Source organism: Salvelinus sp. IW2-2015, linkage group LG8 (assembly GCF_002910315.2).
Source record: "Salvelinus sp. IW2-2015 linkage group LG8, ASM291031v2, whole genome shotgun sequence".
Lineage (NCBI taxonomy): Eukaryota > Metazoa > Chordata > Actinopteri > Salmoniformes > Salmonidae > Salvelinus > Salvelinus sp. IW2-2015.
Genome location: NC_036848.1, coordinates 40,061,764 through 40,069,881, shown reverse-complemented (window position 1 = coordinate 40,069,881; position 8,118 = coordinate 40,061,764). Strand labels below are relative to the sequence as shown.

At 39.5% G+C, this 8,118-nt stretch overlaps 1 pseudogene; it reads right to left on the bottom strand.

Moving 5' to 3' along the window:
* Window positions 1-2,223: 2,223 nt before the first annotated feature.
* Window positions 2,224-8,118, bottom strand: part of LOC111968249 (serine/threonine-protein phosphatase CPPED1-like) — a 28,590-nt pseudogene continuing 22,695 nt past the window's right edge.

Sequence of the window (8,118 nt, the reverse complement as noted above, 5' to 3'; positions counted from 1 at the left end):
TAAGAAACCAACTTTCTCCCCAGCTGCCCACTGCACTGAAGATAGGGAAACACTGTCACCACGATTTAAATCCAATAACTATAATTGAGAGAATAAATAATCAAAAAATAAAAAAGCATTCTATATCTAACAAGGACTGGCCCAATATGACTTTCAAAACCTAGAAACAATATAACACCCCATTACCCCCGGTCAACGAAAGCAACTGGCCCCCCCACAAGCAAAAACATCGCCTAAAGCCTTGCCCCATATCTCCTTCATCCCAAATTCCAGTCAAACAAATGGATGTTCTAGAAAAAAAGAAGCGCAAAATAATAACTGGGAACCCCTACAAATCAAAAAGACAAGGGGGCTTAGAAACAAAATCTGGATCCTTTCTATAATCAAATTAAAATGAATTAAAACTAAGACCAGAAAAATTGTTCCCCACTAAATTTAACAAAAGAACAAAAAAAACAATAGATAAAACACTCATCATTAATTAAATATGTCCAAAATCTGAAAAATTCCCAAAGAAATTAGGAAAAAAAAGCAGCTTGGCAAAGTAACAAATCACCCCAAATCTTTCAAAAAGGGAAGGAGATGACACTCCAATTGACCAAGAAAAAACTTAAAGCTAACAGACCTATAAATAATCAATAAATAAAAACCTAGCCCTGCCTTTCTAAAAAAAAAAAAAGATAAAAAACAAAATATACAGAAAAAGAAAAAAAAAAAGCAAACAAAAAAAGTCAAAAAACAAAAAAAACAAAGAAATTACCGGAACCAAAAATTTCGGAAATCCCACAAAACCAATTAAAAACCTTTCTCCGCTATGCAATACTAGGTATTATCACGAAGATAAAGGTACAAATATAAAGAAGAGAAAAATGCAACAAAAACATAACAAAAGCAAAACGCTAAAAACAAAAGGTCACAAAACCGATATAATCACAATAAACACAAAAAGCCAATCGATAAAGCAAAAAAAAAACAAAATACAATAGTTGCAAAAGAGCCAGATAAAAAATTCATTGACCCTGGCCAAAAGGGACTTTCGGAACTACTGAGTCAAAAAAAAATAAATCAAAAACCAAAAAAAAAAATCAAAACTCAATCGGAAAAACAAAGACTCAGAAAAATAAAGAACACTTGTAAATTCACATCAAAAAAATGATTTGCCTTACGCAACCTAAAAAGGTTTCCACAAACAAAAAAAAACTTTACTTCTCTGAAAATTAGAGAAAGTTCCAGATGTTTAGTACAAAAAAATAAATACGAGTAGAAGGTACTTGGTGATTCCCGGGGCCTACTAGAGCAACAAAAAAAGAGAAATCAACTATCTTTGAGAAAAGAAAAAAAAAAAAAAAAAAAAAAAAAAAAAAAAGGTAAAAAAAAGCCACAAGAAAGGTTCAAATTTCTGATAAGGGAACCGAAAAACTCTACTTCAAATCTGTATATAAAACAAAATAAAAACTGAATGTCGCTCTTGCTTTGCTGGTGAGTTCTACTGAAATCCAAAACCCTTCTACCGCAAAGAACCGGACAACCATTCCAATAAGAAATATACTTATAACTATGGGCCACATTCATTTAAGAAAAGACAACTGTTAATAGTTAAAAACAAAAAAAAAACCCTCCAAAAGAAACAGAGACCTTATGCAAAAATGCACCAAATAAAACAACTCTCAAACTTAACCGATAGGAAACAAAAAACTTTCCCAAAAATTGAACCTCTAAATTAAATAAATATTTATTTATTTATTTATTTTGCTCCTTTGCACCCCATTATTTCTATCTCTACTTTGCACATTCTTCCACTGCAAATCTACCATTCCAGTGTTTTACTTGCTATATTGTATTTACTTCGCCACCATGGCCTTTTTTTTGCCTTTACCTCCCTTATCTCACCTCATTTGCTCACATTGTATATACTTATTTTTCTACTGTATTATTGACTCTATGTTTGTTTTACTCCATGTGTAACTCTGTGTTGTTGTATGTGTCGAACTGCTTTGCTTTATCTTGGCCAGGTCGCAATTGTAAATGAGAACTTGTTCTCAACTTGCCTACCTGGTTAAATAAAGGTGAAATAAATCAAAAATATATATATTGTGGCTGAATGTAAGCAAGTCCCAACGGCAATGTTCTATCATTTAGTGGAAAGCCTTCCTAGACATCAATGCATGAAGTGAAAATATGTTTTTAGTGGAAATTAGGATTCTCTCCGAAATAAAGTTTAATTCAAGTTAAATTACTAAAATGAAAGGCTTGTTTGGGAGTGACCCCAGGCCCCTGGGAGGCCTTCTGCAGCTGGCCCTCTAACCAGGCCTCCTGGACGTCTCTCAGGTACGGGCAGGCCCACACACCAAAGAACAGCTGGGTTGGGATTACAGTATAGGTTAATGTTATTTAGATAATGTCATTATCAAGCTTTATGTATACAGCACATTTCAGACATGGAATGCAGCGCAATGTGCTTCACAGAAAAAAACAAATAAAAAACAATGAAACTTTTACTACACAACAAACATAAGAGGATAAAAAAACTAAAGAATAACAATAAAAACGGAATGACTAAAAAGCACACTCTTTACATTTCCACAGTTTTGGCCCCTTCAGGTTCTCTGGCAGGCTATTCCAGAGGCTGGGGGCATAGTAGCTAAAGACTGCCTCCATGCCTCTTTGTCCTCGGCTTTGGGATAGTTAAAAGACCAGTGCCAGAGGACCTGAGGGACCTACTGGGTACATAACTTAAAAGTATGTCTGACATGTATTGGGGTGCACAATTGTGGATTGATTTAAAAACCCATAGAAGAATCTTAAAATGAATTCTAAAACTCACAGGCAGCCAGTGCAGAGACCTTAAAACCGGTGCTCTCCCTCTGGTCTTGGTCATTACCTGTGCTGCTGCATTCTGTATGTTTTGCAGTTGACCAATGGCTTTCCTGGGTAGACCAGACAGGAGACCATTACAGTAGTCAAGCCTGCTTTTAATAAAATCATGGATGAGTCTCTCTGTATCAGCCTGAGAGAGAAACAGACGCACGATCGAAATAGAGTTCAGAATCTAAAATGACACCTGTTCAGAGCAACATTTGTGTGACTGTCCTTGTCTATCAGTTTTTTGTTACTTGTCATGTTTTGTGTTATTTGTGGACCCCAGGAAGAGTAGCTGCTGCTTCTGCAAAAGCTAATGGGGATCCAAATAAACAAACAAAACAGTCGTAGCCTAATTCACATTGGATTAAAGTGTTAGCTAAGGGCTGGCACTCTGCCCCTACCATTCATGCTATAGGCCAATTGTTTCTATCTGGGTCAAAATGACCAGTGTTTTTATAAGGGACTGTAAGGGCTTTGTACAATCTCCTTCTACAGTATGTTTTCATCTCACTCTACCCACCCAGAAGCTGAAGTAGTCGTCTCCCCAGGCGTTGCAGAACTGGGCTACAGTCTCCGGGGTGGGTGTGTTACCCAGGTCATGGTTCTCACTGACAAACACCAGAGGGATGGAGGGGTCTGTACCCCTCAGAGCCACCTTCAAGTCCCGCGCCTGCCCCTCCCGGAACGTGGTGCCTGCATGGGGGAGAGAGGACACACTCACTGTTAGGGGTCGGCAAGTGGCGACCTGTGGGCTAGAAATAGCCCAAGCCTGCCTTTTATCCGGCTTGAGAATTGGTGGTATTATTTTTAACTTCCAAGGCTGTTTTTTTTTCCATTTAAAGTTTGGATGGATATTATGGCCCCCTGCCTGTTCACAACATTCATTACCATCCACATATTAAAAACGGAGAAATTGAACAAAGTGAATATATCTGCTCTGTGAATAAAGTAAGGAGAAAGAGTAAAATAAGTCTATTTATAATTTACAATCAAACAAACCCATCAACGCATAGCAAAGTATTTCTTCCTTCCTTTCTTCCGGTTTTTATTTTTCCATTTAAGTAATTATTTTACTGACCTACTTTTGGAGATAAAAATTCCTTAGAAGTTTGGATAGGGTTGGTTTCATAAGACAAGAGCATTTCCGGCAATACGAATTGTGCTGGAAGTAGAGAATAATAGTTTAGTAAAAAAATAAAAAAAGATAAAAAACCAAAGTGACTTTTTCCCTCCCTGCTATAATTAAGTGAACCTTTCTATATTCTGACACACGTACAAACAAGCACACACACCACCGACACACCACAACCACACTACAACACACCAACACCAACAGCACACACACACACACACACACACACACACACACACACACACACACACACACACAAGGAAATGGGAAAATTAGGATAGCACCTTCTGTCATTTAAATCTGGTGCTTGTATTCCCCATTCAAGCAGCTGTGGTGTCTGTACTGTATCAATGCCTGCATGCATTGACTTTATTAACATTTGGGGATCCTCGTGGGGTGGGGAGCCAATCAGCCCATATGTCCTGCAGAAAGGAATGGACGAGCAGCTAATTATCTGATGACTGATGTGGAGACCGGAGAGACTAAACCAAATCAGAGAGCCATCTGGACTAATAGTTACAATACACTAACATGATTTAGACGAGAGGAACATTTATCGTATAGAGCAACAAAATCCGTTAAGTAAGAAAGAATAACAATCAAATGAGGTACAACGACTGCCAACTGACTGCTGATTGCTGCTGTGAACAAAGGGTCAATACAGGGAGTCTGGTCTGAGGCTTTCAACAATATGTGTCATTATGTTTTTTATTTGATTTATTTTACCTTTATTTATACAGGGTTTTTCTCATTGAGATAATATCTATTTTCCAAGAGAGACCTGGTCCAATAGCAGCAGGGGGAACAACGTTTCAGACAAAACAACTTRCATACACTAACACAACATTAAACAAAACTATAAACACACATACAGTACAACAATTACATATTACATGAAAAACACAAACATCTTGACTAAAAACACCTGGCCTAAAAACAATTACACTCTTCTATGTTAAATACAACTGGTAAATAAATGCTCCTGTCCTCTTAAATACATTTTCAAAACAATAATACAATTATAAAAAAGGAGCCCTCACATACAGACACAGATTGACATACAGGCTACTGTTGATAAATCCACTACACTACACCATACAAGGCTACTGTTGTTAGGTCCCCTACACTACACCATACAAGGCTACTGCTGTTAGATCCACCACACGACACCATACAAGGCTACTGTTGTTAGATTTGCATCCTGTAGTACAAACTCTAAAAAGTTCTGGGACACTGTAAAGTCCATGGAGAATAAGAGCACCTCCTCCCAGCTGCCCACTGCACTGAGGCTAGGAAACACTGTCACTACCGATAAATCCACAATAATTGAGAATTTCAATTATCATTTTTCTACGGCTGGCCATGCTTTGCACCTGGCTACCCCTTCCCGGTCAACAGCCCTGCGCTCCCCACAGCAACTCYCCCAAACCTCCCCCACTTCTCCTTCACCCAAATCCAGATAGCTGATGTTCTGAAAGAGCTGCAAAATCTGGACCCCTACAAATCAGCCGGGCTAGACAATCTGGACCCTCTCTTTCTAAAATTATCTGCCGAAATTGTTGCAACCCCTATTACTAGCCTGTTCAAACTCTCTTTCGTATCGTCTGAGATTCCCATAGATTGAAAGCTGCCGCAGTCATGCCCCTCTTCAAAGGGGGAGACACTCTAGACCCAAACTGCTACAGACCTATATCTATCCTACCCTGCCCTTCTAAGGTCTTTGAAAGCCAAGTTAACAAACAGATTACCGACCATTTCGAATCTCACCGTACCTTCTCCACTATGCAATCTGGTTTCAGAGCTGGTCATGGGTGCACCTCAGCCACGCTCAAGGTCCTAAACGATATCATAACCGCCGTCGATAGAGACATTACTGTGCGCCGTATTCATCGACCTGGCTAAGGCTTTCGACCTCTGTCAATCACAACCATTCTTATTGGCAGGCTCAACAGCCTTGGTTTTCTCAAATGATTGCCTCGCATGGTTCACCAACTACTTCTCAGATAGAGTTCAGTATGTCAAATCGGAGGGCCTGTTGTCTGGACCTCTGGCAGTCTCTATGGGGTGCCACAGGGTTCAATTCTCGGGCCGACTCTCTTCTCTGTATACATCAATGATGTCGCTCTTGCTGCTGGTGATTCTATGATCCACCTCTACGCAGACGACACCATTCTGTATACCTCGGCCCTTCTTTAGATACTGTGTTCTAACCTCCAAATGAGATTCAATGCCATACAACTCTCCTTCCGTGGCCTCCAACTGCTCTTAAATGCAAGTAAAACTAAATGCATGCTCTTCAACCGATCGCTGCCGCACCTGCCCGCCCGTCCAACATCACTACTCTGGACGGTTCTGACTTAGAATATGTGGACACTACAAATACCTAGGTGTCTGGTTAGATGTAAACTCTCCTTCCAGACTCACATTAAACATCTCCAATCCAAAATTAAATCTAGAATCGGCTTCCTATTTCGCAACAAAGCGTCCTTCACTCATGCTGCCAAACATACCCTCGTAAAACTGACCATCCTACCGATCCTCGACTTCGGCGTTATATCATTATATAAAATAGCCTCCAACACTCTACTCAACAAATTGGATGCAGTCTATCACAGTGCCATCCGTTTTGTCACCAAAGCCCCATATACTACCCACCACTGCGACCTGTATGCTCTCGTTGGCTGGCCCTCGCTCATACTCGTCGCCTAACCACTGGCTCCAGGTCGTCTACAAGACCCTGCTAGGTAAAGCCCCGCCTTATCTCAGCTCACTGGTCACCATAGCCACCCCACCCGTAGCACGCGCTCCAGCAGGTATATCTCACTGGTCACCCCCAAAGCCAATTCTTCCTTTGGCCTCTCCTTCCAGTTCTCTGCTGCCAATGACTGGAACGAACTGCAAAAAATCTCTGTGCAGCTGTAGCTACAGTCCTGCTACAGTTATACCTCATCAATCTGCATTTGGGACAAGTCAATACCACGGTATCGGTGAGTGATGATGAGACTAAGATTTTTCACATTAGGGTACTAGGGGTAACTAGCCACCCCTAACAACAATGTTAATTGCTGACACAAAAAAGCAATGTTTAGAAAAAAAAGTATCTGGATTGAAGGTCGTGCTTTGGCGAATAAACTAAAGGACATAAATGGCTATTAAATCCATTTAATCAGTTTTATTTAGAAATTCTTAAGTAAGTAATACTTAAAATCTAAGTCTAGTTGTTATATTTTCATTATTTAAATCAAATTTGGGGAAAAGGGTGTTGCACATGTCATCTTAATATCTGCACTATGAGGAGATTTGATGTAAAGTCCCTTTTTTAACTCACCTGCACATCTAATTGTCTTTGTTCTTTCTTTGTTGTTTATTTTCCTTCAATCCGTTATGTAAATTACACTAATATATTTTGAATAATACAAGATTTAAATCCCACGAGTCTTTAAATGACATTCAGGAGCAAAAGGTTTTCAATAGCTGTTATTCATTCAAATGTATTCATTGGAATATGACTTGGAATGGAATATAAACTAATCAACATTAAATATCTTGGATATAACTTTAATAACAATAATAACATAATTAACTAATTCAGTTAAATTGATGTTGCAATTCTTATGCTCTGCTATTGCACGAGATTCTATTTGTACTACCTCAGGTCACAAGATGAAAGCTATCCCCAGTCAAATTGGAGCACAACTCCATGAGCCCACCTCCTGCATTGCTCAACACCTATCCAGTCCTGGGTGACTGAAACAGCTCCTCACCAGAAAGACAATCCGCAAGATCCCTTCTTAGTGCTGATTGTGGCTGTTGTGCTGCAACAACCTTCTTGAGACAACTTTATTGAAGGAAAAAACCTGCATCATTTCTGACTCTCTGCTCTCTTCTTGTGATGTTTCGTGTAGAGCGTTTTTCCCTCAGAACCTTTTGTAAGGTAGCTGTCCAGGTACAGCCGCAGGACACTGCTTTCCCTCTTCTTCTCGCGCTCCCTGACTCCTGGGCCTCGACCTTCGGGACATCCAAAATGAACAAATTTGCTGAGCGCTGTTGGTTTTTTTTTTGTTTGTCGGTTAAAGCAAAAACCAAACAAAACAAGAACGACCACATGAAGTTTTGGTACAATA